The sequence below is a fragment of the Aotus nancymaae genome, unplaced genomic scaffold, assembly GCF_030222135.1.
Source record: "Aotus nancymaae isolate 86718 unplaced genomic scaffold, 86718_ANA_hifiasm-v0.15.2.pri h1tg000006l, whole genome shotgun sequence".
In the NCBI taxonomy this organism is placed as follows: Eukaryota; Metazoa; Chordata; class Mammalia; order Primates; family Aotidae; genus Aotus; species Aotus nancymaae.
This window is the reverse complement of record NW_026988417.1, coordinates 38350079-38359230: the sequence shown is the minus strand read 5'-3', so window position 1 is coordinate 38359230 and position 9152 is coordinate 38350079. Positions and strand designations below refer to the sequence as shown.

At 49.7% G+C, this 9152-nt stretch overlaps 1 pseudogene; it reads left to right on the top strand.

The window, feature by feature from the left end:
• Window positions 1-5955: 5955 nt before the first annotated feature.
• On the top strand, window positions 5956-7169 carry LOC105727333 (probable mitochondrial glutathione transporter SLC25A39; annotated as a pseudogene).
• Window positions 7170-9152: the final 1983 nt, after the last annotated feature.

The window sequence follows — 9152 nt, the reverse complement described above, 5'->3', positions numbered from 1 at the left end:
GAGAGATGATTTAGGGTATCTGGCAAAATAAATGTCTAAGCAGCAAAGCATTCAAGAGGTGACTTGGGTGCTCTTAAAGACATTCAGTTTTATAAGGGAAATAAAGCATAAAAGTTTGGAAAATTTTCAGCCTGACAACATGACAGAAAAGAAAATCCCATTTTCTGAGGAGAAATTCAAGCTGGCTGTAGAAATTTGCATAAGTGATGAGGACCCAAATGATAATCAGCAAGACAATGGGGAAAATGGGCATATCAGAGATCTTAAAGGCATGTTAGAGATCTTCGTGGCAGCCCTTCCCATCACAGGCCTGGAGGTTTAGGAAGAAAAAATGGGTTCATGGGCTAGGCCCAGGATCCCTCTGCTGTGTGCAGTCTAGGGACTTGGTGCCCTGTGTCCCAGGTGCTCCAGACATAACTAAAAGGGGCTTAGGTATAGCTTGGGTTATTGCTTCAGAGGGTGAAAGTCCCAAACCTTGGCAGCTTCCACATAGCGTTGAGCCTGTGGGTGCACAGAAGTCAAGAACTGAAGTTTGAGAGTCTCCACCCAATTGATATAAAAAGCAGATAAAGGCCAGGCACGGTGGCTCATGCCTATAATCCCAGCACTTTGGGAGGCAGGCCAAGGCAGGCAAATCACCTGAGGTTGGGAGTTTGAGACCATCCTGACCAACATGGAGAAAACATGTCTCCACTAAAAATACAAAATTAGCTGGGCGTGGTGGCACATGGCTGTAATCCCAACTACTTGGGAGGCTGAGGCAGAAGAATCGTTTGAACCCAGGAGGTGGAGGTTATGGTGAACTGAGATTGTACCACTGTACTCCAGACTGGGCAACAAAAGCGAAACTCCATCTCAAAAAAAAAAAAAAAAAAAAAAAAATGGAAGAGTCAAGTAAGTTTTTTCATGTGGATTATAATCATTGGTATTTACCATATTAGAAATGAAAACTGACAAATTATATATAAAAGATTAATTCCTTAAAATTGACAATAAGCCCATTAGATGCTAACATAAATAGCGTATTTTAATGAAAAATTACCTTTTAAAACAAAGATTGACACTGTTTTACATTTTGTAAATCTCTAATATCTGATTTAAAAGACAGCTTAATTCTATCTGCTTTGATATTCACATTATAGTTTCCACAAAACTTCACTGTACACTTGTGAGAGAACAAGAGTGAAAAAACAAGTAACACATGAAAACCATGGATCCCAGAAAGAACCTCGGAGATTGTTGACAGCTCCCAGCTCCCAGCTCCCATTTGGAGAACTGCTGTCATAAATCCAAAGGTCCCTTCTAGCTGGCACTGATAATTGACTTAATTTCTGAGAGCCTATTAACCGTGTTGAAGATTCTGATTCTACCAAAGTACTGAAAAAGAATGTGAGGGGAATACTAAATAGAAAAGTGTTGAATTCAAAATGAAGGGACTAATCATATATAAGTGGTTTTTATTGCAAAGCAAATTGTATTAGGTAACTTAAATCTATGTATGTGCCAAGTTCAAAAAGATGCCCTACTATAGTACTTGTCAAATGTACTGCAATTACTTGTTTATATATCTCTTCTACCTAACCTGTGAGCTTTCCAAGAAGGAATTGAGTCTTGTTTATTTGTTTGTTTGAGATGAAGTCTCGCTCTGTCACCCAGGCTGAAGGCGTGTTGTCACTCAGGCTGGAGGGCAGTGGCGTGATCTCGGCTCACTGCAAACTCTGGCCCCCGGGTTCAAGCAATTCTAAAGCCTTAGCCTCCTGAGTAGCTGGGATTACAGGTGCCCACCACCTCGCCCAGCTAACTTTTGTATTTGGTAGAGAAGGGGTTTCACCATGTTGGCCAGGCTGGTCTGGAACTCCTGACCTCGGGTGATCCACCTGCTCTGGACTCCCAAAGTGTTGGGATTACAAGTGTAAGCCATTGTGCCCAGCCAAAGGAATTGAGTTTTGACCCCTTTTGCATCTTCAGCCTTTAGGATAATGTCTGACACACAACAGGCATTAAAACTTGTTGTCTGAATGAACTGAACTTCACAGAATGCAGGAACTACATATACTGGCCGGGTGCGGTGACTCACACCTATAATCCCGACACTTTGGGAGGCCGAGGCAGGCAGATTGCCTGAGCTCGGGAGTTCGAGACCAGCCTGAGCAACACAGTGAAACCCCATCTCTACTAAAAAAAAAAAATACAAAAAATTAGCAAGGCGTAGCAGCGTGCAACTGTAGTCCCAACTACTCGGGAGGCTGAGGCAGAAGAATTGCTTGAACCTGAGAGGCGAAGGTTGCAGTGAGCCAATATCTCGCCACTGCACTCCAGCCTGGGCGATAGAACAAGACTCCATCTCAAAAAAAAAAAAAAAATTAGCCAGACTTGTTTGTGGTAGCCTATAATTCCAGCTACTTGGGAGGCTGAGACAGGAGAATTGCTTGAACCTGGGAGGAGGAGGTTGCGGTGAGCCAAGACCATATCACTGCACTCCAGCTTGGGGGACAAGAGAGAGACTCTGTCTCAAAACAAAACGAAACAAAAACAAAAAGCCTACATATCCTGCCGCGTGTGCTACAATCCATAGCAAACTATGTTTCATCCACATTCAACGACTTTCTTAAAGTTGCCATCATGATCGTATCCAGAAAACTGTGATTTATATGGTATTTTAATGTTATACCCTCGAGAGTTAGAAGGAAAGCTCCACACTCTTGAGTTTCAATTGAGAGGCCTTTATTGCTGGCAACCGAGAGGGATCTCATGCTCAAAAATCTCTTGGCCCTGACTAGGGGGATGTAATTTCTTTTTATACCCATTCTAGGGGAAAAGAGAGGGGGAGTCTAGCTGAAGTGGAATTTTACAGAAGCAGAACAAGCAGGTTAGAAGAGGAAAGCTGGTAACCAGGAGGCAGGAGCGTTCCCATAATTGTTGGTTACCAAGTGGGGGTATTCACAATAGCTGGCGGACTTGCCAAGCAGGATGTGGTTACAATGGTTACAAGGTGCTGGGTACAGTGTGACCCAGTGTGCATCCGAAGGAGAAATGGCGGGGAGGGAGAGGCTAAGATGGGGTTTGTCAGACTCACATCTAAGATGGAATCTGTTAGGCTCACATCATTCCCACTTGTGTTTTTGGGGAGTCAAATCATTGACTCCATAGTGAAAGAGGATTATACTGAGTTCTGAGATACATAAGTTTGACAGAAGTTATGTGCTGTCTTATGAAATTAAGGAGCCAGTTCAGTACGCATGGCTCAAAGATTAAGCCTACTAAGAGGAGAAAAAGGGGACCTCCTAATCCAGTTATTACGATGGTTAACCATAGTTTGGTACCAGGGAGTATTATTTTCTTGATCCTGCTGGTGTTTATCTAGGTTTTCTCTGACTTTCTGGAGAGTGTCTTTAATGACACCTGTTTTATTGGCATAGAAACAGCAACTTTCTCCCAAAGCAGCGCATAACCCACCTTGGGAGAAAAATAAAAGATCTAGTCCTTGGTGATTTTGAAGGGCTACCTCAGCCAAAGACTCTACCTGGCTATGTAACAAATCAATAGCCACCTGGAGCCTTCCTAGGTTGGCATCTATTTGTTGGGATGGTGGCTAACTCAGTTCCTCCTTGAACTAAGGCAGCAGTACCAATGGCTGCTGACTCAGCCACAATTAGTCCCACTAGGAGAGGCACTAGAAGTGGAGCTGCTCGGTCTGGGTGGTGTGACGAGATGTTGTCCTTCTGGTCCACTGTACACATATACTTGGGGAAGCACATGGATGGTGACACACAGGCTAGGGCCAGGGGTTGAGCCATTGAGGCAATGAGTTAAGCCTGAGGTGCATGCCAGCCAGGTGCTGTTGGGTGCCTAGTAGGAAACTGAGGAGTTTATAACAGTGAGTAAAGACTGGTTGTAGGTAGTCTGAAAGGGAGAAATGGACATGTTATTAGCAGGACTAATTAAGCAAGAGGCATTTCCTGAGATTATCTCCCAAGGTGAAGGAATGAGAAGGTTTGGTGCAGAGGGAGAGGCTTGACAGGACAGGTCCTTTCCAGGCAGGAGTGAGTCCTTTTTTTGAAACTTTTTGACATACACCAGGTCACCAGGACAGAAAGAGTGGCAGGGCCCAGTCTGGTCAGGAACTGGATTAGAGTGTGCTTCCTAGACGAGTGGCTGGATGATGTCTTGAACTTGTTGGAGAGACTGTAGGTACTGTAACAAATTAGTGTGGGCTATTTCTGCTATTAGGGATTCTTTAACCTGGGTAGTATAGGGGGTGCCCTTTCATACATAATTTCGAAAGGAGAAAAACCAGCCCGGTAAGGGGTGCACCTAACACTCAGGAGGGCTAAAGGAAGGAGGGCCATCCAACTTTCACTGGTTTCTAGAATTAACTTTCTAAGAGCGTTTTTTAAGGTTCGGTTCATGCGTTCAACCTGTCCTAAGCTCTGAGGTCGGTATGCACAGCGGAGTTTTCATTCAATGTTTAGGGCTTTGCTAATGGACTGAACTATGGATGAGTGAAGGCTAGCCCATTATCTGATCCTATGGCAAAAGGGAGTCCGTGTCGAGGAACGATTTCGTTGACTAGGAATTTTACCACGGTAGAAGCGGTTTCTCTTTTGGTGGCAAAGGCTTCAGTCCATCCTGAGAAAGTGTCAATTAATACCAGGAGATATCTGTAGTCGGCTCGGGGAGGTTTTATTTCAGTGAATTCTATTTCCTACCTCTCTCCCAGGCTACATCCTCGGAGACGGCAGCCTAGTTCAGGCTTGGGATCTTGCTTGGCATTTACCTGTGCACAGGCTGTACAGCTGCTGGCCGCCTGGGTAGGTAAGTCCTGGAGGTGAGGAATTTTGAAATGGCCCTGTTTAAGAGTTGAGTCAATTTGGTCCCTCCCAGTTGGGTAATGGAATGGAGTCGGCTGACTAAGGCTGATCTGAGAGAACCAGGAAGGAAGATTCTTGGGTCTGGGAGGATCCACCATCTATTCTTATCTTTGTTGGCCTGGAGGTTTGTTGTTTGCTCTTCTTTCTCTGGGGAGTAGACAGGGCAGGCTGGCAGGCTGGGAGGTGGGAAGGAGATGGCTGGCAATAGAGTTAATGGGGTAACCGGGACCTAGCAGCTTCGTGGGCTGTAGAATCTGCCTTTTGTTTTCCCCAGGCAACAGCTGTGTTTTCTTTCTGGTGTCCCTTGCAATGGATTACAGCCACCTGGCATGGAAGCCATACAGCATCTAGTAGAGCCAGGATTTCTTCCTTGTTTTTGATAGTTTTTCCAGCCAACATGAGTAGCCCTCTCTCTCGGTAGATGGCACCATGGACATGTATGGTAGCAAAGGTGTATCGGCTGTCAGTGTAGATGTTGATATGCTTGTTCTTTCCCCATCTGAGGGCTTGGGTGAGGGCTATTTCTAAAAGCTGAGTAATATTTATTCCAGTAAATCCTTTATGTTTTTGTAACTTTTTTGCAATGTCCGGAGCTGTCTGGGCCACAAATGCCAAATTAACAGCATGGCTGTTTTCGGGGGCCGCCAGGTCAAATGGGGTGTAAACTCGGAATGCTTCCCGGAGGCATTCCAAGAATGCTCCAGGAGATTTATCAGTCCCCTGGACGACCTTGGTAGTTTTAGACAAATTCATGGGCTTCTGTGGGGCCCCTTTAATACCTGTGAGAAGATACTGGTGGAAGTTGTTCAGAGCCCCCCTCCCAGCTGAGGTATTGGGGTCCCAGTCAGGCCAGGTGGAAGGAAAGATTTCCTCTAAGAGGTCTTGGGCCTTGTCTTCCGGCCTGTTTAATGAAGCCAACAAGGACTTTTTGGCCTCCCTTCTAATTTGGTCCCTTTCTTCAGCCGTAAAAAGGGTCAGGAGAGGTCGGCCTCGGTGAGGGCTAGCGTGCGCAGACCCCGCGCAGGCGGCGGAGCCGGTATGGACCCACCCAGCCTTGGGCGTACCAGCCTAGAGCACCAGCCTAGAGCCAGGATTGAAGCTTCAAAATGACTGACCAGGACCCTGGGGGCATCAGCCCCCTCCAGCAAATGGTGGCCTCAGGCACTGGGGCGGTGGTCACCCTCCCTCTTCATGACACCCATGGACGTGGTGAAGGTTTGCCTGCAGTCTCAACGGCCTTCCGTGGCCAGCGAGCTGATGCCTTCCTCCAGACTGTGGAGCCTCTCCTATACCAAATTGCCCTCCTCTCTCCAATCCACAGGGAAGTGCCTCCTGTACTGCAATGGTGTCCTGGAGCCCCTGTACCTGTGCCCAAATGGTGCCCACTGTGCCACCTGGTTTCAAGACCCTACCCGCTTCACTGGCACCATGGATGCCTTCGTGAAGATCGTGAGGCACGAGGGCACCCGGACCCTCTGGAGTGGCCTCCCCACCACCCTGGTGATGACTGTGCCAGCTACTGCCATCTACTTCACAGCTTATGACCAACTCAAGGCCTTCCTGTGTGGTCGAGCCCTGACCTCTGACCTCTACGTACTCATGGTGGCTGGCATGCTGGCCCGCTTGGGCACCGTGACTGTGATCAGGCCCCTGGAGCTCATGCGGACAAAGCTGCAGGCTCAGCACGTGTCATACCGGGAGCTGGGTGCCTGTGTTAGTGGCTCAGGGTGGCTGGCGCTCACTGTGGCTGGACTGGGGCCCCACTGCCCTTCGAGATGTGCCCTTCTCAGTCCTGTACTGGTTCAACTATGAGCTGGTGAAGAGATGGCTGAATGGGCTCAGGCCAAAGGACCAGACTTCTGTGGGCATGAGCTTTGTGGCTGGTGGCATCTCAGGGACGGTGGCTGCCGTGCTGACTCTACCCTTTGACGTGGTGAAGATCCAATGCCAGGTTGCACTGGGAGCGATGGAGGCTGTGAGACTGACACCCCTGCACATGGACTCCACCTGGCTGCTGCTGCAGAGGATCCCAGCCGAGTTGGGCACCAGGGGACTCTTTGCAGGCTTCCTTCCTCAGATCATCAAGGCTGCCCCCTCCTGTGCCATCATGATCAGCACCTATGAGTTCAGCAAAAACTTCTTCCAGAGGCTCAACCAGGACCGGCTTCTGGGTGGCTGAAAGGGGCAGGGAAGCAAGGACCCCGGCTCTCCACGGATGGGGAGAGGGCAGGAGGAGACCCAGCCAAATGCCTTTTCCTCAGCACTGAGGGAGGGGGCTTGTTTCCCTTCCCTCCTGGCGACAAGCCCAAGGGCAGGGCTGCCCCTCTGGATGGCCCTGGCCTTCCTCGGATGCAGCTTCTTCCTGCTGTTCTGGTCGTGGGGATCATCACTTTCCCACCCCCCAAGTTCAAGACCAAATCTTCCAGCTGCCGCCTTCGTGTTTCCCTTTGTTTGCTGTAGCTGGGTCTGTCTCCAGAAGCCAAAAAACCCTCAGCCTGGCGTAGTCTCCCTGACCCTTGTTAATTCCTAAGTCTAAAGATGATGAACTTCAAAAAAAAAAAAAAAAGAAAAAGGGTCAGGAGAAGCTGCTGACAGTTATACCAGGTGGGCCGGTGAGTCCAGAGTATGGACTCAACCAGTGAGGTTAAAACCTGAGGTTTCTCAGAAAAGGGTGGGTTCTGAGCCTTCCAGTTATACAGGTCAGAAGTAGAAAAGGGAACACAGACTAGAAATGGGCTGAGCGTTCACTACCTGACGGCGATGATGCCTCCCTTAAGGGGAGAAGTGGGGCAGCGGCCTCCGGCTGAGGCCGTAGTTGGGAGGCGACAGGTGGGGAGGCAACAGGAGACGAGCACGAGGAGACAGAGGGGGACTCTAGGGGAATCAGAAGGATCATAGGGTGGGGGTAAGGGGTGAAGAGAGTTCTCCTCCTCCTCAGAAGGGGGCAGAACAGGGGAACAGAGGGAGCAGGGGGTAAGGGCAAAGGAGAGGTCCAGCTCAGAAGGACCTTGGATGAAGGGCTGTGAACGCCGCAAGATGGGAGCCAAGGGGGAGGGTTCTGGACTAAGTCCAGCCACCAACATTTGGTCAACATAGGGAAATTGATCAGGGTGTCCGGGCGATCCGGTAACGACCAGCCAAACAGCTCGGACCTTCAGGGGATCTAAGGACCCCGACGGTGGCCATCCGGTTCCAAAATTTGGCCATTTCACTTCACAGAGAGTCCGGAGTCTACCTTTTGTAAGGCAAACTCCGTAGTCATCCGAAAAACCTGAGGAGAAATTTTTAAACATACATTGAAGAGGAGTGGAGGGATGAGTCTCCTGAAGGAGAAATGGTGGGGAGGGAGAGGCTAAGATGGGGTTTGTCAGCCTCACATCTGTGGAGTCTGTAAGGCTCACATCATTAATGTGCCTTTACAAATTACTAATCACTTTCTTCATGACGTATGTTAAAATGGCTTATGTCACCTGATGTAATCCTTAATGAGAAAAATAAAAAGCCATGACTGTGCCTGGCTTTTTTTCTATATTAGAGGCTTAAAATGACCTCGAAGCGGCAAAAGAAATGAGCAGAACTGCACTCCACATTAAAAATGAGCAGGTTCCATAGGTTCATTTTACTCTTCCTCACACACGGCACTTACATGTTGCATACTCTCTGCTCCACGGCATGCACAGACATCCCAAATCCCTGAATGGGCCTGAGGAACGTCTCTGGAAAGCGCGCCCGGAGGGCGTGGGGGTCCTGCCTCTCCGCCAGGGACCAGGGCGTGGACACCCGCTCATCCAGTCATGAGAAACTCAGCATCCTCCAGACAGGAGGCGCCTCTTTCCCAGAAGCGGCGGCTCGGGAGGGATCTGACTAAACCTTGGGTGGCCGGCCCGGAGGGCGCGGTTGATCCTGGGATCCTGAGGTTGTGGGAGAGGAGTAATCCGCCCGCCGGGACCGACCCGCAGAGTCTAGGGGGCCGAAACCCGGGGGCGACGCTCCAGGGTGCTGAGGAGACCGGAAAGGTGGCCAGGACCTTCCGGTCCCCTCGGCCCGCCACCTGCCCAGTACCCCCGCAGCCCTAAAGCCTGACGGACATGGAGCGCACGCGGACTTCGCCTCGGCCAGGACAGGGCGGCGAGAAGACAGCTGCTGGACTACAAGGCTTGACCACTCCGCGACCCACGACCGCAGAGTAGGCGAGCAAACGGCCTGCACCCGCTGCGCGCCCCAATCTCCGGGTCCAGCGGATACGCCACGCACGCAGCCCCGCCCAGCGCCGCTCGCGGT